The sequence below is a fragment of the Symphalangus syndactylus genome, chromosome 5, assembly GCF_028878055.3.
Source record: "Symphalangus syndactylus isolate Jambi chromosome 5, NHGRI_mSymSyn1-v2.1_pri, whole genome shotgun sequence".
Lineage (NCBI taxonomy): Eukaryota > Metazoa > Chordata > Mammalia > Primates > Hylobatidae > Symphalangus > Symphalangus syndactylus.
The window spans coordinates 132,360,491-132,387,231 of NC_072427.2; the positions used below are offsets into that span (position 1 = coordinate 132,360,491).

The following is a 26,741-nucleotide window of genomic DNA, read 5'->3' on the forward strand; positions in this document are numbered from 1 at the left end:
TTCATTCATTCATTCATTTTTGGGTGGTTTAACCTCATCCTTTAAGAAGCTTCCCTTGGCCGGGCATGGTGGCTCACGCCTGTAATTCCTGCACTTTGGGAGGCCGAGGCAGGCAGATCACGAGGTCAGGAGATTGAGACCATCCTGGCTAACACGGTGAAACCCCGTCTCTACTAAAAATACAAAATACTAGCCGGGCGTGGTGCCGGGCGCCTGTAGTCCCAGCTCCTCGGGAGGCTGAGGCAGGAGAATAGCATGAACCCGGGAGGCGGAGCCTGCAGTGAGCCGAGATCGCGCCACTGCACTCCAGCCTGGGAGACACAGCGAGACTCCGTCTCAAAAAAAAAAAAAAAAAAAAAAAAAAAGCTTCCCTTGACTAACTGAGAGTCGTGTACTCCCTCTGGGATTCGCACAGAATCTTCTTTCTATCCCTATTTCAGTATGTTTACGAGTTGTTTTTCCTCACTAGACTGCAATGTCACTAGATTGTGAGTGCGTCAGCTAAAATTCATTAATCTTTATTTCCTCATGCCAAGCACAATATCAACACTACAGAAGTACTTACTGAATTGGATTGAGTTTTCAAACTTAATATAGATTTAATAGCACTTGAACTTATTTTTAACATAGGATATATATGACACATGTTACATATAAATGTTATGGAAACCATTTATCTATCGGATCTTATTTTCTCTGTAATAGCGTCTAAAGACTGGTTTCAACTTCACCTATGCATATGAAGCAAAATATAGTAAATCAGAGAGAAATATTTGTAAGACACAAGTGACTCATGAATGCAGGTGGATTTCCTGTTCTTTGTACTCAAATAAAGATATTTTTCTTGACAGAAAACCCTTGGTTTAGTTTGTGGACTGTTAATTGTAAATTTAAAGGAGAAAAATATAAGCACTGTGTAGGGGTTGAATTTCAAATGTGATGTTTTTTGAAGTGTCATAGTGAAATTCTTATATTCTAAATGATGTATTGATAATTGACACATGACATTAGACATTTTGTTCTTTCCTATTATTTTGTTTTTCTTTCTTTCTCTCTTTCTTTTTATCAAGACTGAACAGGAAACTGTATTGGCAACCACCACATTGGGTGAGATTCAGAAGGAGGTGTACCAGAAAGGAGTGAAAACAAAGATTGCTTTGGTCTTTTTTAAAGGAAGAACACAGTAGCTGGTTTATAGTATTATTCCTCCCTGAAAAAAGTGGGAGCCCAGGGGGGAAATTGTCTGGTGTTTCGGCTAGTCCGTCTTTTAGCCCTGCGGACTGTAATCATTTTTGTATTCTTTGCCCTTAATGAAATAATTGTTATATGCTGGAAGTTAGTGATTGCCGTTTTGGGTAGAATGAGGGAGTTTTACTTTGAAAAAAATAAATTAGTAATGGAGTGGCAGGGAAGAAAAGACAGAACAGCTTTTCTGTTTTCCGGTTTGGATTCTGCTAGTGGCTTTGCTGCCTTGCCTGCAGTGATGGGTATTGCCAGAACTTAGGGAAAAACAAAGCTAAAATGGCAACATCTCTTAGGAAAATCTGTAAGATTGTAGGAAGGCTGGGTGGTTGTGGGGAGTGTGAGTTAGAGAGCAGATGCCTTTGGTCTGAGTTTCAGTCCTCACAGTCTGTTTGCTTTCTTGCTTTGAAATATTTTTTGTTTCTACCTCCTTGGTTTACAGGGAGCTGGGGAGGCTCGTTTTTGTTGTTGTTTTGAAATGTAAGTTTGCCAACAAGTGAAACAGAAAATAACTGCTGTGACAGACATGTCCCCTAAGACCTTTGCTTCTAAGGGAAACACCTCAGCTTCATGTTTAAAAACAGAGACCCCAACATTGGAATACCAAATTCTTTTTGTCTGCTGTGCAATATGAAAATGTAAAATTGTCCCTTTGGATTTTTGACTTTTTTTTTTTAAAGGTCATATCAACTTTGAGGTCTTAGAGCACTGGTTTTACTGCTGCCATGATTTGCCTTTCGTAGGGTGTACATTGTGCTAGTGCTGAACAGCTGCTTTAAATTCTACTTATGAACGGAAATTTGAGGTTTTAAAAATGCTCTTATTTAATCATGATCAGACCTCTTCTGATTGATGCACTGCTCCTGTTGATTATTTTGTACTTCTTTATTAGGCTTCCTTGGCAGCACAGAGACTATTCTAACTTGGGTTCCCTTGAGAGCATATTAGGTGGATTATGTACCAGTAATTGTTTTAACCATATATATGGAATAATTATTTTGGATATTTGGACAGTCAGTCAACAAATATTTCATATATCAGACACTGTGTTAGCCCAAAGAATATAGAAATGAAGAAAATATACATGATCTCTGTCTCATAAAGTTTATAGTGTAAATAGTAGCTTTATCTAGTTATCCATTAAAAATTTTATACACCCCTTTCATAATACTTGTTCTTAGCTATTATCAATATTATTAATACACCTTGTAAACAGGATACTTTTGTTTTGAATCGTGCTATTTTGCATACATATATTCTACAAACTGCTTATTTTGGAGGACCTCAAATTAAGTAACTATGTAAAATTTAGGACTAGGTAAGATTTTTCAGATTTTCTCCACTAACATACTTCTTTTCTCCCACTTATAGACAGTTTTGGCAAGCATATTGCATAAGGAGTAGGTCCATGGATAAAAGCAATGGTATTCTTGTTTTCTTTTAGCTCTTCATGAGAAGATTCATGGAAACAATGTCAAGAAGCTTCTACTTCCAATTCATATGTGATCTGCCCAAAAGTTGTGATTCCTATACTCAACTTGGACCTAAATCAAAATGGGAAATAAGATAAAAGAAGCAGAAATGCCAGCAGTCCATGCTGGGAATTTTGTCTTAGAACTAGTCTATTACTAATCTAGAGAATGATCTATCTAGGCTACCACATTTTCATAAAGATTGCAGTCTTAAAGTTTGTCTCTTACTTGAAATACACCAAGGGCCATCGCTAAGTGAAATACAAACAATATCTTAGAATTAGAAAATTATACTTCAGGTAAATTAAAATTAAACAAAAGGCAAATTATTAAAAACATTCTTTTCTATCGCTTTTTGTAGAAAACATTTAGTTGTACTGGGAAATTTCTATTTCGAAGTTTATTAAAACTAACTTTTGTGGGTTTCTTTTAGCAGAGATTAGAAAAGGTTTTCAGAGAAGAGAAAATGCCATAAGTGAACAGACTTTTAGGCAATAGTGCTGATTAAATAAATGCCGATGTTTGGCAATAAGGCTGTGGAAGATAGACGAGATATATAACAGAGTCTACTACTCCTGTTTACAGGATTTTCTGGGACAGTTTTAGTGTCAAATATAATAAAAAACCATCCAAATTATCCAAAAGTCTCTCCATTTTGGACTCTGTATTTTTCAAACTGTCTCACTCATTCATAACTGGTACAAATATATTTGCCAGAAGAGATGCCATTTTTAGGGTTATTTTTGTAAAAGATAGTTTCTGTATGTAATGCACTTCAGAGAAGATCTCCAGTAGAAGCCGTGTAGTGGCTGAAAGCATAGACTCTGGGGTGAAAGGCTCAGGGTTGAATCCTGCCCTGCTACTGAAGTTGCGGGACTTGAGGCAAATTACTTCGCTTCTGATCCTTGGCATCTCCTGACCTCCATTCCTTGGCTTCCTTGGCCGTAAAATAGAGATAGGAATAGTACTCACTGGCATGGTGGTTGTAAAGATTAGATAGGTAGGCAGGTAAACAAGTAGATAGCCAGATATGGAGATACAGCTCAGTGTGATGTCTTAGTTGCTATAGAAGTATTAGCTGCATTTTATTACCACATTTAAATGAAAGAACTATGGCTGAAATGACAACAAATACCAAGATATTCTGAGATAGTTCTAATATTGAATGTATTGTTACTGTTTAATTCACATTAAACCAAAGGTCACAAACTTATGTGTTGGCTATGGGTGTTTCTGGACATTCCTCATAAAAATCCAGATTTTTGGTTTTTCCTCATGATTGTATGAGTTAGCTACATGAAACTACCAATTTCACCTGGAAACTGCGAACCTCAGTGAGGTCACAGGAGCCATTCTAGTTGGGGCACATGCTCAGGTTTCTTCAGCTTACCTGTCACTTAAACCTCCCCACCACCCCAAACACACACATGCACAATGCAGGCATTTGCTCAGTCATCTTCATCACTCATTGATATTACCAATTAATTACCTTTCAGTCTCTGGATTTTTGTGATTTTCTGCAATGTGTCCTGATTTTTAGTGTAATTTTTTAAATACAATCTTGGCTGTTTGGGGTAAAATGGAAGAACTGGGGGCCATTTTTCTTTCTTTTTCTTTTCTTTTTTTTTTTTTTTTTTTTTTTTTTGAAATGGAGTCTTGCTATATTTTCCAGGCTGGAGTGCAGTGGCACGATCTTGGCTCACTGCAACCTCCACCTCCCAGGTTCTAGTGATTCTCCTGCCTCAGCCTCCTGAGTAGCTGGAATTACAGGCATGTGCCACCATGCCTGGCTAATTTTTGTATTTTCAGTAGAGACGGGGTTTCACCATGTTGGCCAGGCTGGTCTCAATCTCCTGACCTCAGGTGATCCCTCCACCTCAGCCTCCCGAAGTGCTGGGATTACAGGCATGAGCTAGCGTGCCTCTTATATATATATCAGTCCCTGAAATATATATAGGCAGGTAAAATATTTGAAAGGCATGGTTAAGTATAGCAGAACTCTAGTATATGCCAAATCCTTACAACTAGGAAAATAATCAACAAATAAAGAAGCATATTCACTACCTGAGATGAGTTATTGGGCAAAATTTTCAATGTCATTTTTAGTTAATCCTAAAATATTGATTATTGCTAGCTTCAGGTAGTTTAACTAGTAATTTAAGACTTAGTTCCTTCTTAGTAATAGAAGGATATGTGACATTTGGAGAAAAGAGAAGATGCTAAAATTGTATGCCCTTGTTATCCCGAATTAGAACTCTCTAGGAACCATATCCTTTAAAATACTTTGACTAAATAAAAAAATGCCAGATGAAAGAGAGTAAAAATTATTTATGAAATGGAAAAACAGAGTTAAGGAAAATATTACAGTTGTATTGTTAGTAGGCATAAAACATGCATATAATATTCTCATGTATCTGTCTATATATATAATATATAAATACATGCTGTCTTAGAGGAAGAATGAAGAAAGAGTAAACATTTCAAATCTCCCACCAGTCTTAGAATATAACTCATATAACCTACTACCAGTTTTTGTAGCCTTTATTTTATGAAGTGAAGGAAAGTATACTGTATAATTTATAACATATCACATTCGTTACCATATCATGAAGAATTACTCATAATTGGTAGATACCCAATTGATTGACTCTCTTGAAACTTATTCATACCATTATAATTTCCATTTCCCAACATGTTGTACTTTTAACTGAGACCCATTACATTCTGTTGCTAATCACAATATATAATATAATAAAAATATTAGCCAATCATACCCACTTTTTTAAAAGGAAGAGTAAAATATCAGCAGTAAGAGGAACCAGAAAGGCCAACTAGTCCAACCTTTTGGAGGTATCCATGAATCCTCTATCTAACATTTCTGATAAATGATCTGTTTTGTATTTGGATACTTAAAGTGTTGTGGAGTACACTACCTGTTGAAGCAAGCAAAGTGCCATCATTTTGACTGTTAAAAGGTTCTTTTTATTTTTATTTATTTTATTTTATTTTTTGAGGCAGCATCTCATTCTTTCACCCAGGCTGGAGTGCAGTGGTGCAATCTTAGCTCACTGCAACCTCTGCCTCCCAGGCTCAAGCGATTCTCTTGCCTCAGCCGCCAGAGTAGCTGGAATTAAAGGCATGAGCCAGCACGCCTATCCATTTTTTGTTTTTGTTTTTGTATTTTTAGTAGAGACAGGGTTTTACCATATTGGTCAGGCTGGTCTTGAACTCTTGGCATCATGTGATCTGCCCGCCTCAGCCTCCCAAAGTGCTAGGATTACAGGCATGAGCCACCGTGCCCGGCCAGAAGGTTCTTTTTAATACCGAGCCTAAATGTGCCTTCTCTCAATAATGCTTTTAATTCTTTTAAAAAATCTTGTATCTCTATATGTAAATCTATTATATATTATATAGCATTATAATTATCTGTTTGTATGCTAGCCTTTACAAGATAGGGCACCTGGTACATAGTAGACCTTCAATAAATACTAAATGAATTAAGGAATAGTTCAGGTTCTGTCCTCTAAAACCACACAATATATATACAAAAATTCATATGCCATGTCATGGTTACCTTTCAACAATTTTCTTAGGTGTGTGTAGTGAGCTGTGTGTTCCATATATAACACAAAATATTTATGTAGAAAATTTTAACGGTTAATTTTTTTTTAGATATTAAAAAACCCTGATAGAAATTCCATAGGCAGTAATCACCAGATGAGTTGGTAAAAATATTTAAAACCAAGACTTTATCAGTAGCTTCTGGATTGATGCCCATGTTGATACTGAATCGGGAATTCTAATATTACATTCCTTGATAATTCCCTGTGGGTTTCTAAGAACCAGGAAGGCTACATTGATTATTTATTATAAAATACATTTTACCCAGTGGTTGCAATTAAAACAATATTGGTAACATTGAAGTATAAATTTCCCTTAGATTATAGTTCTTCATTGTTTCTTGTATTTATCCACATTATCTCCAAAATATGAATGAGGGTTTACGTTTCTTGACAGTACACCGACAGCAGTGCTTATTAAGTCTGAATAGTTTCTATATACTCCATGAGCCGAGGAGAGACAGTCCATATGGCAAGTAATTGGTGGTGTTTAAACTATCTCGACGTCACTCCATTTTGAAGTAGCTATTATTTCATCCTGCTTTTTGGTGATAGCCTGCAGAAATCTACCTGGAACTGCACATTTTCTATTGATTTTCTTTTGCCAAATGATTGATGGAGCATTCTAGTTCAATTGTTTTCTCTTGGATTGTGTGCAACCGGTTACACTCCTTTGTTTTCAAACATTTTATTAGAAGTATAAAATATTTTTAGATGAACAACATGGTCATTTTGGGAATGCTGATGGCCAAAATTATTGATGATAGTGTGTAAGAAAGAGGGTGAATCAACTATTTCAGTAGCTAAATAGCTACATAGATTGAAAAGGAAATTCTTACTAGTTTTTCTTTTTTCATTCTTATTTCTTACGTTAGCTTGATTTTTCTGGTCAAAAATCATCCTTTTTGGGTTTAATCTCATAGTCCTCAGATGGCTCTTCAAAATGCAGGACATCAATCTAAGCCAAACTTAAGAGTGTGTGATTTTTCTCGCAATGCTAGTACAGCAAGTTCAGTGATACAATGCACCTGTGTCCCACATTTATTCTTTACAATAGAAACCCATTTCTTTGTCTGGAAGTCTTAGGTCCTGCACATAGAATGAGGGAACCACTGTTTATGTGAACAGCAATTTCGAATGAAACTTTCACAATGACTGAATCTTAGAGTAACATGTCCTACTGTCCTTGATTTTAAGGAGATTCAGCATCTCCTAAAGAAGAACATGGTGGGAATTTATTTTATCTATGTTATTTGGAAATAAATGTCATGTAGCAAAAAACCATATTCTGAATTCCTAGTAATGGGATGGGGTTTTGGTATGTTGGTAGTAGGAAGACTATTAGTATAGTTCTCGGTGTCATTCAAGTGATTTGTTTTAAACTTAATTGAAACTAACGTTATTTGAAGGCCCAGGATGCATCAGAGCCAGTAGTAAGAACTTGATTACTCACTTTTCTAGCAAGATTCAGAAATCTTAGCTTCACACCACGAATTCTAAGTCTTATTTTTTAAATTCAGAAATACAATTTTTGGCTGTATAAAAATATTAAAATAACTCTTGACTCCTTTTCAAAGGTCCAAGTATATTAAACACAGATGGCTTCTTATAGCTAATTAGATTGTGTCGTATCCTAACCTTAACTATGGTTTATAGCTAAGTGGTTTAAATGATATTCGATTCCATTTCAAATAACAGCAATAATAATAGATAGCATTTATTATGTATAGTGTTTGATTTGGTGCCACATGTTTCTATATGTAATCATTTACTTCCCTAAAAATCCGTAAATAACGTGCTACTTATGTTTCCTATAATGGGAAAACGGACTCAGAGAGGTTAAGTAACATGATCAAGGTCACAGAGGTAGGAAAGAGCACAGCTAAGACTCAGGCTAGGTCTGTCTAATCCAAGCTCATGCTCTTAGACACTGCCCTCATGCCTCTACTTTGTTTATTATGCTTTATGTTAGGTCCTTCATTAGATTGAAAAATGAGTAATATTGGGTTTGGCTCAGAGTTTACAATCCAATAGTAAACTCACTTTTATTTTGGTTAAAGGGCTTCTTCTGGATTAAACGTCTATTAGACGGGTTTCAGTAATGGAAAGAAAGACCAGAAATGTGAGGTTTTGTATTTTCGTCTAGAATTTTCAAATACATTACTTACTATAATAAAAAAGTTAAGCTAAATTTGGAAGAAGATAAAAATGAATCAATGTAAACTACTAGTACAGAATTTAAAAACAATTACTTTAATTAATAATGAGACTAGTAATTGATTTTTTAAATATCCAGGTCCTTGGGAATCAGTAAGCTCTTTTGCTTTACTGCTTACATTTACATATTTTGTTGTTATTATTGGTATTACTCAAATGTGTGTGCCTCTTCCCTCTAATTCACTTCTTCCTCTTCTGCTGTGATAGAGATGAAATTATTTTTAAGGAAATAAAAATTGAAACACTTGCTTCTAGATATACCTCAAGGAAACCCTGATTTCTAAATTGGTTTGAAGTTGCTTGCCCTGGTAAATCAATGTCTATTTAATTAAGCCTATGTTGCATGGCCATAAATTAATTCCAACTACTATCGTAAGTGGAAAGCATCATGGAATATATCATGGTATATTAATTGAGTATAATGTTCTACTTTTATAACAGTGGAAATGTATTCGTAAAACAACTACTGTGAAAAAAACTTAGGAAACCATCGGCTTATCCATTTTACTTATCCTCTGTAATGTTTAAAAAAAAATGTAAGGCTTCATTATACAATGAGCACCAACAGTAGTTGATTTTGTAGGAAATGAATTAATTTAGGGCTCTGGAGATGGAGGAAACAGATATTAACAGCTAATAATTATTATTTTGGAGATTATTCCAGAAGTTATTTGCAAAGGTTTTAATTCCTTCAGAAGTTTCCTGGGACAAACTGAAGATTGAGTTACCTTTCCAAAGCTTTACCTGTGTTAACAAGGATGAAATGCTGGATCAGACCACTATAGACTAAGCTATTGGATAATAAAATAACCCATATTATCTTTTCTAAGCATATAAATGAAGAAATTAGTAAAAATTATATAAAAATTTATAGCCTTTCATTGGAGTTCTATGGGGGAGCAAGATATTGTCTGTTCTATGTAAATGTTAGTAATGAATTGTCAATCTATTCAGTGCTTTCTTTTTTTTTTTTTTTTTTTCTGAGACAGAGTTTTGCTCTTGTTGCCCAGGCCGGGGTGCAGTGGTGCAATCTCGGCTCACTGCAACCTCCACCTTCCGGTTTCAAGAGATTCTCCTGCCTTAGCCTCCCGAGTAGTTGGAATTATAGGTGGATGCCACCACACCTGGCTAATTTTTGTATTTTTAGTAGAGACGGGGTTTCGCCATGTTGGCCAGGCTGGTCTCGAATTCCTGACCTCGTGATCCTCCTGCCTCGGCCTCCTAAAGTGCTGGGATTACAGGCATAAGCCACTGTGCCTGGCCTATTCAGTGCTTTGTTTTAGAACAGTCATCAAATATTTGCCTATCAGGAGTGTAAAAAGTTGATATGGTGAAGAGAGAAGGAGTTAAAAAAAAAAAAAGAACTTAAAAGAAAGTTAAGAAAAGAAAAAACATGTACGTAATGTAGATCTAACAAAAATGTTCAATAAAAGCTTGTATTCAAATAAAAGCAATAGAAATGAGAAATATATTTTTGATTCTTTGGGGAAAAATCCAATTTAAAGCATATATTTAAGTTCTTTCATAAAAAAAATTTTATATTTGACTTTTAATTAACAATGAAAATGTGATAATGTTTGGAGCAGGTCTAGCTCCAAATTCTAGTTCAGCCACTTTCTAACTGTGAGGCTTTATCATCTTAGGTAATATCTCTGAGCTAGTTTCTATCAGTAGAACGAAGGCGGTAATGTGTGTTTTGTAGTTTTAAAACATATTGCTTTATTGAAATATAATTCAGTACTATAAAATTTACCCATTTAATGTATAATTCAGTGGATTTTAGTATTTTCCGAATTGTGCAGTCATCATCACAATCTAGTTTTAGGATATTTTCATTACTCTAAAAGACATCTTGTGACTATTAGCAGTCGTTCCCCATTTCCCCTCCCCACCCCCATACCCTGCCCTAGACAACCACCAATCTACTTTCTATACAAATTTTTCTATTCTGGACATTGCATATAAATGGAATCTTAGACTATGTAGTCCTTTGTGAATGGCTTCTTCCACTTGACGTAATGTTTTCAAGGTTCATCAGTTTTGTAGCATGTATCAGTACTTCATTCCTTTTTATTATTGAATCATGTTCCATTGTATGGATATGCCACGTATTGTTTTTCCATTCATCATTTAACAGATCCTTGGCCTGTTTCCACTTTTTTGCTATTATGAATAATGCTGTTATGTACCTTTGGGTACAAGCTTTTGCATGGACATATGTTTTCAATTGTCTTGGGTATTTACCAAGGAGGGGAATTGCTAGGTCATATGGTAACTCTTTAGAAACTGCAAGCTGTTTTTGAAAGTGGCTGCGCTATTTTACGTTCCTAACAGCAATCTTTGATGGTTCCAGTTTCTCCACATCTTCTCCAACATTTGTTATTGTCTGTCCTTTCTATTTTAGCCATTCTAGCAGATGTGCAGTGACATCTGATTGTGCTTTTGGTTTGCATTTCCTTGATGGCTAATGCTGTTGAGCATCTTCTTATGTGCTTACTGACCATTTGTATATCTTCTTGGGAGAAATGTATATTCAGATCCTTTTCTCACTTTAAAAATGGATTATCTTTTCATTGTAAGTGTTGTACAATAATTCCATGTGTATAAATATATACATATATATATTTATATATAAATTATCAGGATTATTTATAAATTCTGGATGCAGTTCTTTTATCAGATATATATTTGCAAGTATTTTCTCCCATTCTTTGGGCTGTCTTTTCACTTCATTGTTAGCATCATATTCAGTGCAAAAGTTTTTAATTTTAATGAAGTCCAATTTATCTGTTTTGTTCTTTTGTCACTTGTGTGTTTGGTGTCAAATGCAACAAACCATTGCCTCACCCAAGGCCACGAAGATGGCCTTGTGTTTCCTTCTAAGTGGTTTATGGTTTTGGCTCTTACATTTATGTCTATGGTCTAATAATGTGTTGTTTTGGTGACCAGACATAATACATGGAAAGCACCTAGCACGGTCACTGGTACATATCAATGCGTAATTAGTGGGAGTCATTCAAACCACTTTGAAACCAAAGTTCACGAATATGTACTAGAACCTGTCTTTAGGTCTCTCTCACATGTTGTTCTTACTGCTCTGCAAGGAACTGTAAGGAACAAAAGCTAGACATCATTTAAAAAAACACATTTCCAGAGAGGTTTTGATCATTATATGTTATTAAGAAGTCATTTACAGTAACAAAAATGCAAAGACATGGAAGAAAAACCGAACAACGAGTTTGAGCAGATTTAAGGTTCTGCTGTTCATTTCTGTAAGTTTGTTAACATGAAGACATGCTGTAGACTAAACAAAATTGACTCTCTGGGAAATATATTGAAATTGAAAAACTTTGGCTTATATTTCATGGTCATTTAAATTAATATCTAACATCTCTTGAGATGTCACAGAATGGCGTCTTCTTTAATGGTTTAGTTTTATTTTTCAAAATAACATTTTGCTGGGTTTTGTAAGTATTGGATAGATTATCCACATGTACTTCTGGAAAGTTAAGTAAGTATTTTACGGAAAGGCAAGGTGAGAAGTTTATGATGGCAAGGAGGTGAGTTTAAATATTGCTCCCTTTTGCAATGGAATTTTTTTTTTGTTTTTCTTCTGTATTTCACTTCTGTACTATGATTTGAATATGACATTGGCAGGTATTATTTTTATATACTTTGATATAAAATATCTGTTTCATAAGAAAAAATACTAGGAAGTAACTACTCAATTACTTCTGAAAGTGGGCTACTACATGAAGCAAGTTAGAATAAGAGTAGCTGTTGTTCTTGTACCTAAACCAGCCATGAATGTTGTGAAGAGGTGGATCTGAAAGCAACTATAGATAATAGTTTACTCTGAGGAGACTATGTTTTCTGTTATAAATATACATTTGATGTTGAATAGAAAAATATACAGATTGGGGAAGAAATCACATTTTACCCCATCTAAAAAAGGATAATCCCTTTAGATCACTGACAGGACAGTACGAAGAAGACTTACACTGCAGCTGCAGCAGTCTTTGGATAAATAGAGGATTTAATAATGCTCAAATATTTGTCCCAACCTCAAAAGACACCCTGAAATAGAACTAACTTAACAGATGATACAGCTCTCTCCATATAGGTCTGGTGGCTCTTGCCCAGGGATTTCCTTGGGCATTTATTGTGTTTTTCTTACTAACTAATACAGTTATGGTAGCTATCTTTGTGGGGATTAGGCTTCAGTCCTTTATAAATAATGTCAGCATAGAATGTAAGAGTGACAAACTTGAAAATAGGAAATGTGTATTTAAACCTGCGGGAAATCTTCCACATGGTTTGATGTTCTTGGACACATGAGAGCTAGGATTTTGAAAGGATTAATTAGCTTAGCCTAACTTTCCTTCAAATTTCAGAATCATATCTCACCACAGTTGCTACACACTTTGAGTATGCACTTAGCCATCTCCCTTTGAAATATGTATTCTACAAGAAACATATTCTTTAAAACATAATTTATATACTCTAGATTTCAGCACTCATTCCACCTCTATTATATGTGCTTTAATATCTTTTTAAGGCATGTATCATTTTCTAGAGTCCTTAGCATAAATAACTATCTTGAAATCAAAAGTTGTTGATAGTATTTTAGTAAAAAAGGAATCCAAAGCAAGTAAGTTTATATAGCCTTTAAAAATGTTTTCAGGGAACTGTGTGTGGATGGTGTGATGGAGAGGAAACCAGTATTTTGAGAGGTCTTTAAATGATCATGCCTCCATAAACTTGCCAGCAGCAAAAAACAAAAAACAAAAAAAAAAGAGGATGGAAGTAGAGGTTGGGGTGGATTTGGTCCCCTTTGGAACACAAAGGTCTTTCAGTTGTGGGGGATTGGAATGGGGGTGTTTGGGTAGTGGAAAAAAAAATGTTCTAGCATGTGGTAATGAGGTTAAAAAAAAAAAAAGAAAACAGCAATGGATGATGACTTTTCTCCATCAAGGCTCCTTTATCCTCATAAGCTCAGACAGTGGTCAGCATGTTAGACACCCCTCCCTGTTTTATCCATCCCTTAACTATGTTCTTTGACAGGACTGGTTTATACAGCTGGGCCTTTGTTAAGCTTTGGGGGAAACTGTAGAGAACAGCAGAAAAGATGGCAGACTTGAGTACCTATAAATGGTAAATGGTACATACTGTATTGAAGTGCAAGATTCCAGCTTAAAGGTTTTGCTTTTATTTAAGTTTTTCTTTTACAGATTTGTAAGGTGAACACTTTTACAATTTTCGTTTCAATTTTTGTACTGACAGATTTTGTGGTGATATGGGTAAATTGATTGTGCTAATCCGTAAAATTTCTTATCGGCTATATTCTAACAAATGATGAGAATGAATTCAGTTATATTACCATCTAAAACTAGATATTCATATTATAGTTACAGTATTTCAGGAAACACCTGCATTGTATGTGCCAAGGCATAGAACTGATTGAAAAGAGAAAGCATATAGGAAAAGCTGTTTATTTCAGAAGGCTTATCTCTATGACGTACTTTTAAAGTATGAACAAATGGGAACTTAATAGTAATATTACCGTTAGCCCTGTTTGAAATATAATGCAAATCTTGTACTGGGGTCTTATTGTGTGTTTATACTTGTCATACCATTGCTGGAGTTTGATGATTTTCTTCTCTGCAGTATATGACATAACCTTTGAATTTTTATTTTGGGGGTTAGCATTCCTAACTTGCCCACAGTGGCAGTATGAACCATGCTTTTAAACTTTTTTTTTTTTCTAAAAACAACAGGGCATGTGCTAAAACTAGAAAGATTAATGGGGAAAGAAGATAAACAGTTAAGACATAAAATGAGTTTAGAGGTCAAGCTAGAAAAATAGGAAAGCTTATGGATTTAATTCATATTCATCCAAGCAAAGGAGCTTTGGCATGAAAGGAGCCAATGAAGAGGCTCAGCATTCTTATAACATCAACCATAGCTACATCCCGCTGTTTTGGAGTTTGGGTTGATAGATGCTCATCGTGTTTGGCACTGCACCCTTACTTTTGGACTTTTCCTAATTAGGATGGCATATTCTTTATTTTTGCTGAGAAGTTCGGAAAATTTATCTTTGTCTAGTATGCCTGTCTCTCACATCAGAAGCTGTTGTTTGAGGAAAGATTTGTGCACTGTATATACGTTCCTTGCTGTCTATTTTGAATATAACATAAATATTTTCTACTTTGTACATTTTCAACAGCTGCTGTAGAAACAGGCTGCAACCAAGTCTGTATGGGGCATGCAAAGAAAGAGTGAGCCCCCTAAATTGGCCAGAATTTAGCAATATATAAACTATTCCTTGTCAGGGTTATTTGGATTCCAAAGAGGGTAGGGGGTCATAATATTTCTCTTCATTGGACTACTTAGACAGTCAGTTTTCAACAAATCTGATGCTGATGTTCAGTACTCATTTTAGCTGTGGGCCTCCTTTCTCATTTCTGCTGGGGGGAAGCATTCTCTAGAGGTTTTCTTTAGACGGCTTAACTTGCTTGATTTCACAATGACCTTTGAAAACAAAAGAAATTAAAACTAGGCTGGTTACTTAATTATTTTTGTCATCATTATTAGATCCTAAATAAATTAAACATGCCACAGATTTTATTTCAAGACGTAGGCCATGCTAGGAATAAGTCACTTTTGATTATGGAACAATTTGCTATTTATTTAGACTTAGCCAGTGATGTGAGATGGGAGGGAGAGAGCAAGAGTGGGGATGGGCACTTTAACAGGAAGAATCCCAGATAAGAAGTCAGGCAAGATGCTCAAAATACCTACCTAAGGATATCATTTTGGAAAATAAAATTTTGTTCCCTATTTGCAGTTCTGTGATCGCAGTACTGTAAAGTCCTGAAGGGGTCAAAATGACCAAGTCATTAAAACAAGTAAAATGATTTTTTTATAGAGGACACAGTATTATAAAGCCTGAATAGATATTCTTTCCTACTCGAAACATTTTTTTTTTGCTTATGCACCTCACCTGACCAGTGTTATCCATGAATGAACATCTATCTTCTCCCATGATGAATATGGTGAGCTGTTTTTACAGATTATTACAAACATTCCCACATATACGCATTTGTGATCTATGTAGACATTAATACACTCTCATAAGGATAACATGAAAAAATTGGCATTACTAAGAAATTAGTAATACTAACTGTAGTAGTAATATTTAGGAATTACATATCATTTGAGCTTCCTTTTCATGGGTTAAAAATTGGAAGGAGTTTTCTACTTCTATTTTCCTTTAAAATACACAAAACTTTCAAATAGTTTTGAATTATATATTATTGAAAGTTGTTAGCATCAGATCATGATTAAATTAAGGTGGTGTGGTCCAACCCTTAATAGACGGGTTCCATAAAAAAAAGAAAGAATATTAATGTTCATTAACATATCATTAGATAGTAAAGTTTCTCTTCCTTCGACTTCTCCTCCTCCTCGTCCTCTTCCTCCTCTTCCTCTGATTTCTCTTTTTGTCTCTCTCTCTCTCTGCATGCACGTGTGCACACATGCACACACGGTTACATATATAAACAAGACACAGACACCTCCCAAACTTAGGCCTGACAGGTTTATTCAAGGATAGAACAATAGAAAAGAATTAATTCCTTTTTCACTCCCAATTGCTCTGATAGAAAGCAGAAAAGGTTGTCCCTGTAGCAGGGATCTTGCAGATAATTTTTAAAGATACCTTATTAGAAATATTGAGAATGGGTAAGCATTTCACACAGTATTTTTTTTTTTTTTTGCTGTCTGTTCGTCTGTCTATAACCTAAAATTTATACATATGGCAACCATATGTCTCAGAAAAATCCAAAAGCCTTCTGATTTTTAATACTGTCTTTATTTCCTTAACCCGGAAGCACACTATTCCTCATTAATCAATTTGTTAATCAATCCTCTGAACTTTTGGGTCAGAAAAATTGTACTTATGTTAAATATGGGGCTTTGCTTTTTAGTACTTCATATTATTAATAAAAGATTTTTACAGCCTATATCGGAAGAGATGGTTTTTACTAATCTCTAGGTTCTTCCCCACAATCCTGTGTCTGTCCCAGGAATTGGGTATGTGGCTACTCTGCTTAGCTTTCAGACACACAAGGAGCCGAGCATCTGGGGAAACTCAGGAGGTGAGCACTTTCACGCTGACTCAGAGACCAGCCGTATGACTCCAGTCTGGCGCTGTCACGCCTGGTTATGGAAAGGCAAGAACAATGCCTCCCTTGAGAAGGGGGAAAAAAGTCTAGTGCAGTCACAATTTTGATGTAAAATTTAAATCATCCCTCCACATCCTGTGGACTTAGAGCTGTCAGAAAGGCAAAACCCATGCTCAAATGGAAAAAGCTTTTTATTTCCTTAAAAAGTATGCATTCTCTAACTATAAATAAAAAGTTCTAGAATCACAGATCTTAATGCTAGATTATTCTAAGTAATTTATAGATAAATGGAACAAAAGGACTTTGACATTTTTAACCTGTAGATGGCTGAAGGTTAAACATATTTTTCAGTTTGCGATTAATGACAAATGTATAACAATACATGAATTAAATAATTTACAACAAAATGCTCTTATTGGGCTTGTGTTGTTTTCTCCCAAACTTAGGCATTTGGTCATTTTATCTACAACTTAAAAGAAATTTCTCTTCGATACTTAAAAGTCTTAATCATTTCTATTATTTTTCTTCAAGGTGACTTGATTGAAATTTAGTACCTTTGATGATTAGAGAGATTCTATGATCAACTGTTTTATCTCAAAGGTGTTTCTGTTTTTGAGATAAGGAAATAAAATTATTATAATTTTTAATGATTGAAGGTAAAGTTAGGCAAAATTTTAAGCAGAACATGCTTATTGCCATACTTTCTTGTAAATCATGAGAAAAATATTGATAATTTTTTTCAAAACAATATAGAATTATGTTAAAACATTAATACCTCTTTTTAATGAAAGTGAAGTTGTACATAGGAGTCATAAAAGTTCCTGTAAACTAGTTTTCCTTCATTTTTGCTGTATTTATCACAATTAACTCTAACTAATCTTTTTCAAGTATTAAACATTATAAAATGATTTCAGTGGAGTTTAATTAAGTATTTTTTCTTCTGTTTTATTTATCAGGACTACTGTTGCTTTAGGCACATAGTAAGTGTGGATTAATATCAAAATAATGTAATGAAACAGAAAGACATTTTAGCTGGCAGATATACTTGTTTAGATAAATGGTAACCCTCTAGCCCAACTATTATGTTACTCATAATAAAACAGTCATCTTACTAGAACATTTTCTGGGTGTCTCCAGCCAATAAGACAAAGCCTAATTGTGGAGTAAAATTTTCGTGATTTACAGTTATCAGAGAATCAGTAAGAAAACAAAGTAGCAAAGGAAGAACTGAATTGTGATTTCTGAATCATTGTAGGATGGAATTTGGCTGCCATAAACTGTTTTTAAATGTTTGTCTCCCTGTTTAGAAAAGGATAGAACAGTGGAAGTGGAATTAACAAAATAAAAATGGACATTTTCTAGTTAGTTTTCCTGCTCACTTTAGGTACATTATTTCAAAAACTTTTAAAATATTCTGTGTCCAACTAGTAGTAAAGAAGCACTCATTTCTTTCAGATAATGACAAGAATCAGATTCTATTTCTGAGCCTTTATTTATCTTCAACTTGCTTTTGTTTTCCTTTTTTCATTTTATACCATTTCCTGGGAGAACCTTGTACCTTTACATTGTTTTGCGCGTCTTATCCTCGCCTCCATCTCTGACTTTGGTGGCGTGGAAGAGGCTGGGAAAAGCTATTTGGTAAAAGTAGTGATGCTAGCGAAGAGAAGAGCAAAAAGGTGGTGAAGATGTGAAAAGTGCTGCTCTTCTTATCAGAAAGAAGGAAAGGTGTAAAGAAGTACTTGATCTCAGTGCAGGGAACATCTCAGAAACTAAACGTGGCAAGGAAAACATAGGGTGGAACCTTGACGAAGATCACTTCAAAAGTTGTTGACCACATTTTTGATGAACATGTTTTTAAATTCAGTTTGAACTTTTGTAATGTATAATAAAATATTTTGTATAAACTCAGATTATATTTAAAAACCGAATATTAATTTATTCATAAGTAAATATAGCTCAAAAGTAGTTTTGATTTTAGATGTACATGTTATGGTAAATTTTGTTGATCTCTCCTCTGGTGAAATACATAGTAAAGATTACAAGGAAGTTTATCGTTTTTATGATTCTGTGTTGTCTGTTTCTATATTTCTTTGAAATCTGTGTTTCTACTTCAATTTATATTTTATGCCAGGACCTGATGAACTTGTTCATGCCGCTAAATAACGGTATAATGAACCAGGTTTTTGTATGTGGGAAGAAATGGGTAGAGAAGTATGGAGGTTGGCATGTTCTATATCAGAAACTGATGGCAAAGGGGATTTAGAGAAAAGAGAAGAAAAATGGTATAAAAGTTTGAAAGACTACATGTTTACCATAAATAAATTTTCTATTTAAAGGCTGCTGAATATTATATATGATAGACTTGGTTATAAAAATTTACATGGAATGCTGACAGAGTAAACTCTCAACTTAGAAAAATAAAGATGTTCAAAACATGTAAGAGGGAAAAGGAAAGTATGAACTATAAGATATAATAATAGTTAAAATTCAGAGATAAGAGTAATGCAATTGCTATTTTTTTCTTATTAAAGTGATATGCTAAGTTTGTGTAATTCTGTTTATGCATCAAATAAAAGTGTTTGTTGTTTCATTCATTTGAATTAGAAACCTTTCTATTCAAGCTCAATGTATGTTTTGATTTGCCATATCGGATAAGTAACATTCTGTTGTGAAAGAATCTTTAATACACAGTAAAGTTTCATTCCTAATATTGATTAGCCTTTTCACAACAACCTTAATTACAACAGGAACCAGACAAGTAAATGTAAATGTCCTGAACAAATAGTCTTGCTACTCGAAAAACTTAAGGCACTTAACTTCCAGGAAAGTATTATTCTCTTTGAATTGCCAATTTTTATTTTACTTTGCATATCCATATTCAGTGTTCCCTTCAGGAGATGCAACCTATTAAATATTTTTAATTAAAAGAATTCTTTTGAGACAGGGTCTCACTTTGTTTCCCAGGCTGTTGTGCAGGAGCACTGTCATAGCTCACTGCAGCCTTGCTCTCCTTGGCTCAAGCAATCCTCCTACCTCAGCCTCCTGAGTTGCTCGGACTACAGGCATAGGCCATCATGCCCGGCTACTTTTGAAATTTTTTTATAGAGACGGAGTCTCCCAGTTTTGCAGGCTGGTGTCGAATTCCAGGGCTCAAGGAATCTTCCTGCCTTGGTCTCCTAAAGTGCTAGAATAAAGGGGTGAGCAACCACACCAAGCCCTCTGTGTCTGACCCATTCTTCATTACCCTGTTGAATTATTGCATTTTCTGGGAAGCATTTTCTGATTAGTGAGATATCATCTATTATCTATCTATCTCCTGTAGCACTCATATTTTTAAAAAAGCATGCACCTTACAATATTCTTTCTTGATTTATTCATTATGTTGCTGTCTTACGGGCACATAGTATCTTTCACTAAATGTTTTTCCACTAATGAATGAATGGGTGGATAAATGGATGAGTAGGTATATATTTCCTGTTTCCATCAGAACTCTAACTTCCTTAAAGGTAAAGCAGAAGGGTCGTCATATGTAAGTTGCCTGTTTTATTTATGACACAAAGGTAACTTGCTTGGCACAAAATAGGGACTCATTCAATTCATTAATTTATTTTTAAAAGAAATACATTGCCAACTATGTGCTAGGAATTATACTGCCCAATTATTAATTGTATCTCATTTGGTGTAGAGGATTAGAATATTTGGGAAAACAAATGCAGAGCAATTTGCAAAGGCCTTTATCATACACATAAAGTCACATCCTTTGCATTAATTTTGGTGACATAAAGTGAAATGTTCAAAAACAGAACTGTACTTGAAAAAAATTCACATGAAAGACATGCTACATGATACGGGAACTGAAGAAATTAAAAATGACATTCTTGTTTTCCAGTTGCTATTGTAGTTTCAGATACTGTGTATACTAATAAAAAATGTTTAATTTTTTTATGCATGCAACTGAAAAGGTTGATGGTATAGTCTGAGATTGGACAATGTTGCTTCTGCCATGGTGGTAGGAAGGGATGGCTTTGTAGAAGAACTGGAATTTGAGTTTCCTCTTTCTAGATATTTATTTTTGCAATTTTTAATATATAACTGCAAACTTTAAGATAAATAATATTATCATGCCAAAAGAACAACCAGTAGAAGGCACTGCATCCTAGGATTTTAATTTGTGTATTATCTAGTCAAAGGTTAAAATATTTAAAGAAAGAAACTTTAAAAAAAGAATCTACTATGTCAGGAAAGCAATCCCTGTTCTGAGTCTTTCATTTTATAATGTTCCAAATGCAGAATATCTTTAACTCTGTACATGTTGTCATTTTCCAGAATAATTGTACCAAAGAACATTTCCTAAAAGTTTTTTTAAAGTTTTTAGCAGTAAGTAGGTGATACCTCAGTAATAAGTCTATTAGTAGTTGACTATGTAGTGTTTATTGGTAAACTTACTTAACTCTTATAATCTTTTACTTACATAAGTTAAATAAAGATAACATTTTTAACTAGAGCTATAATATTTTTCTCAAGTTTTTTGAAAACATTATTAGAGCTTACCAATTCCTTTATGCTGAAATTATTTAAAAAAGGATACTGTTATTGAACTCTATTTTCTTATTCCTGACAATACTGAGACATATTCGAAGCATACTTGTCCTGTAAGATTAAATCTTAAAGCTATACGTAGGTAGGGCATAATCAAAGGGTTGCTGGTTTTAGTTAGTAGCTATTCATGTAACATGTATACTGGAAGACTATTATTTTCAGAAAGGGCCTAAGTACTGGGCAAGTAGCTGTGAACAAAAATATAGTCTGCCTATGTGGATCTCATAGTGGGAGAGATTGGCCATAAACAAATAAGTGTAAAATATATCAAGTGATTATGAAGGCTATGAACAAAACGGCGTAAGGACTAAGAATGGAATGGAGTGCGGGTTTACGACGAATGACCAAGGAAGGCCTTACTGAGGAAATAACGTTTGAGTAGAAAACTAAATGAAGTGAGGAAGAAGGCAAGTGTATATCTAGGGTACGAGGCTTCCAGACTGACTAAAATACCAACTATGAAAAAAAAAGTGCTTACATCAATATTTTTTTTTTTATTGCTGCTGTAACAAATCATCACAAACGTAGTGGCTTAAAAAACACAAACGTATTCTTTTACAGTTTGGGAGGTCAGAAGTCCTAAAATCAAGGTGTTGTCAGGTCCGCATTTCTTCTGGAGGCTCTAGGAGAGGATCTGTTGCATTGCATTTTCTAGCTTGCAGAGGCTGCCTACATTCCTTGGTTCATGGCCTCATCTTCCTTCTTCAAAGCCAGTAGCATAGTATCATCCAGTCTCTTCCTCTGACTCTGACTTTTCTTCTCCCTCTTATAAGGGTGTTTGTGATTTCTTTGGATCCTCCAACAATATTCAGAATAATCTCCCCATTTCAGATTTCAAAATACTTAATTTAATTACACATGCAAAAAGTCCCTTTTGACACGTAAGGTATTAAGACCTGGACATCTTGGTTTGGGGGAATTCTCTTTTTTTTTTTTTTTTTTGAGACAGAGTCTTGCTCTGTCACCAGGCTGGAGTGCAATGGTGCGATCTCAGCTCACTGCAACCTCTGCTTCCCAGATTCAAGCAACTCCCCTGCCTCAGCCTCCTAAGTAGCTGGAGCTACAGGTGTGTGCCACCACACCTGGCTAATTTTTTGTATTTTAGTAGAGACGGGGTTTCACCATGTTGGCCGGGCTGACCTCATGATCCACCCATCTCAGCCTCCCAAAGTGCTAGGATTACAGGCATGAGCCACTGCACTTGGCCTGGGGGCAGGCATTATTCTTACTACTACAAATTATTTGCAACATTGACTGCATATTAAAATCACGGGGAGCTTTAAAAACTTCTGATACCCGGTCACCCTCCAGAACCAATAACATCAGAATTTCTAAGGGTAAAACCCAGGGATCAGTATTTTTTAAACCTCTCCAGGTAATTCCAATGTGCAGGCAAAGGTTTAGAACCACTGCTTTATCTTTCTGTTGCAGTCTTACACCTTCTACCCTACCACTAAGTTTGCCATCCATGTCTGAACACATTGGAGATAGCCTACTTGCAGAGTGATTATAAGGCATATGGAGAGCCTTCAGCCAATAGCAAAAGACCCCAGTAGTTTTCTATTTACTGTCACATTTATCAAGAGTAGCTTAATTATGCAGAATGCTACAAGGGGAAGTAAAGGGAAGGAGACTCCTGTAAAAGCAAGTTGCTTTTTACAAGTGAGCGTGTTTCTTATTTTGTTCATGTAACTCGGCAATTCCAGGACTGTTACAGGCTACAGTTGGGATTTGATCCATATTCCTCAATCTCTTCTTTTTTTCAAGTAAGCTTGAACCCTAAATTTATATAATACCTTCTGAAAGTATCTCTGCATCTTTGCTTTTATTATTACTTCCTATATGAAATTCCCTCTCTATTTATCCTAAGGCTTTTGTTTATCCCTTTTCCTTGAAATTCAACTGGTTCAACAATTCTGTGAGGCATTTAAGGATACTCTGGTCCTCAAGAAACTCTGAGATACTTAGCTATAATGTCATTTGATCTTTGGAATGAACTGTCTTTCATTAGTATTTATTGTTTTATTTAAAATATTCTCAACCAGCTCATAAACTTCTTTAACCAGAGGCCAAGAAATAGGTTTTTTTATTCCCATTAAATAAGTGTCTTGCACATGGTAGATGATCATCAAATAGTTGTTGATGATTTGGAAGATTTTGCTTGTGCCTTAAAATTAGATGTCATTTCTTTCAAGAAAGTTTTTTGACCACAAAGTGAGCTAAGACCAGTGTTATGTCATCATACTCCCCAAGGCAGTTTCACATTATAGTTGTCCGTCTTATGTCAGTTTCTTTGAAGTCTGAGTTTTGTTCATTGGTAAGCCTAGCACCACAGAAGTGACAAAAATCATCTCTAAAGGATAAGAGCATATGCCAGCCTAGATGCTCACATTGTTACAAATTGCAACACAGATATGTAGTTAGTGTAAGTCATATAATGTAAGCTGTATATCTCAGAGGAACAATATATGCACACTTGTGGTACTTTTGTTTTTTTTTTTTTTTGAGACGGAGTTTTGCTTTTGTTGCCCAGGCTGGATGCAATGGCATGATCTCGGCTCACTGCAACCTCTGCCTCCGAGGTTTAAGTGATTCTCCTGTCTCAGCCTCCTAAGTAGCTGAGATTACAGGCGTGAACCACCATGCCCGGCTAATTTTGTATTTTTAGTAGAGATGGGGTTTCTCCATGTTGATCAGGCTGATCTGGAACTCCTGACCTCATGTGATCTGCCCGCCTCAGCCTCCCAAAATGCTGGGATTATAGGCGTGAGCCACTGCAACCGGCCTGTGCTGCCCTCTTAATGAGACTTTTTTCTGCCCAAGATGAAACACTTTGATAGATGGACAAAAATTTAAGAATCTAATGTTATTGGTGATTTTGTTGTCAATATTTTTAAGAAGTACTATGGGTCATAGTAAACATGAATAATACAACCAACAGATTGATATATCTATATGTAATTTGTTATATAGTTTACTTTTCTGACTTAGTAGCCTATTATTGAAATATAACCATGGTTGCTTTTATTATAATGATTTAACAAATCTTTAAGCAATCTTTTACCTGAATTAAAAATACTTTCAAGGCCAATGCATTAAGAACATTCTGTAACACTCTGAAAATGAAATTGAAATAAGCATAAAATATGTGACATTCTAGGATCAGTTGCCTTCCGGCATCATAACTCTTTCACGTTCAGTGTTATAAACCTTAACCTTTTTTACTCTCTAGAATGCTATATATAGAGAATACTCAGTTAAATAGAAAGTTAGTTTAGGTTCTGAAATAACCAGAAGTTTTGATAAAACTACCAATGTCTTGTCTGTCTACCTTAACAACTTGTGTCTACTTTTGGACTTTCAGTTTTCATAATTGATGTTAATAATGATATTAATAAAGTAGAAATCAACAGAAAGGTCATGGTTCTGAAGGTCATAGAATTGTACTAACTTAGGAAAGGCTAGCTGATCTTGCTTTCTGCTTTCATGACTCAGAAACTGGTTCTCGTCAATAGACTAGAGTTTTTAGACATTGAGAGACTGTACATGAGGCTGAGGCAGACACCGGAATACCAATGTATTAATTCCAGTAAGAATGATAATGCCCACTCAGACCACAAATGCTACGGTTTGTATAACAAAGGCATAATCTCCTTATAGTCAAGCTACATGCAAAACTAAGAAATAATTAATAGTTTCTTTATTAGTTTAATAAATCACTTCACAAAGACCTTAAACATTTTAAGCCTGTTCTGTCCACAAACTCTACATGAGAATCAGAAGTTTGCCTGTAGAACATGGAATCATGCCTGTAGAACATGAGAATTAAATATCTCTAGTGTTCACGGGTTATTATGTTTAGTAATATATCAGTTTAGTGTGTGATATGGTATTGCCAATGAAACTAGAACTATTCTGACTTTGTTAACTCTAGTTCCTCACATACTTCTCCATACTTAGAGTATACTTGGAATAGGCCTTGTTCATGGGATTGGAAATAGTTAAAATTACTTGAAATGTGGTATCCAAATCTAATTCTCCTTTAGACAATGCTGACATGGTAGCTGCCCCTATTTCCCCCTCTTTATCTGTTTCTTTGGCTGATCAACACCTGTACTATTAAGATTTTGTTTTGAGAACTTGCTATTACATGTGATCGGTTTACTGTTAAGTATTGCTGGCCAGGGAGCATTTATCTAATGGGAAACTTTGTATTTTTTGTTGATTTTATAGTGAAACCCTTTACTAGGCAATCTGTTTTCCTCATGTTTGGGTGTTTTTGTTTTTTGAGGGTGGGTGGGTCGCGCTGTAGTTTTACTTTATTGAATAAACACAGGCTATTATTTATTGAGTGTGTATTCTGTGTTAAATAATACACCAGTTATTTGTCACTTGATACATAGTCCATTTTCAAAAAGCCTATGAGGTAGATATTTTTCACCTTAAAGATGAGTAAGTTGAGATAGAGAAATTAAGTCTCAGCTAGTAAGTGACAGAATCAGTATTTTCATCCTGACTTGTCTGATTCTAAAGCCCTTATTTTTTTTCTACTGTCCTAATATTTTTAATAGAATATCTCCTGTACTTGAAGGCATTTTTTTCTTTTGAAACTTCTAACACTAAAAATAACATTATTCAACAATGATTAGAGGCATTTGGGGGAACACATTTTAAATTTAAAAATCAGTGATCTATATGAAGGAAGTGTTGTGGTAGTTAGCAAATACTTCCCTGCCTCCCATCTCACTGGTCTAGAATAAGAATGAATGATTTTGTAAACACTCTTTGTTTGTTGAACAAAAAAATAACAGCTTTTTCAAGGTCAGATTAAGTTGTAAATACTACAAGAAAGTTTTTTAAATTAAACATTTTAACTTGACATTATTTCTATGGAAATAATTTAATGAAAGGAAAAGGAATTTTCTATTTAAAATATTTGCCACATATTTTTAACCTCTGATAATATTCTGAATCAGATTCAAGTACAAAGAAAATGTTTAATTCTTGTTCAATTATCTAAGCTCATTTTCGTGTAGACTTTAGCTCATCAAAACAAAATATCCTTCTTTGGATTTTTTTCTTTTATGTAAGTATCCTAAGGATAAATAAGTCAGAATTATTCACATCTAAATCATTTATACAGTTGTGAAAATAGAATTGAAATATTTTAATATTCTCACCTTTTTTTTTTTTTACTACCTTGTAACTTTGTTATTATAACTAAATGCCCAAATTGGGTAATTTGGGGAGATGAGGGAAAGAAAATTCTCAAATGTTTTAAGATTAACAGTGATTGTAAAATTTATTCAATCCTTAATAAGCTTTAAACAAATATTAAACTTCTGTCAGTTGCTCTGAGGTTTGCTTATAACCAATATTTCTACATTTTACAATCATCTTACTTT

At 34.7% G+C, this 26,741-nt stretch overlaps 1 protein-coding gene across 3 annotated transcripts in view; it reads left to right on the forward strand.

Moving 5' to 3' along the window:
* Positions 1-26,741, forward strand: part of SOX5 (SRY-box transcription factor 5) — a 435,827-nt gene that overhangs the window by 41,080 nt on the left and 368,006 nt on the right. The window lies entirely within an intron of this gene.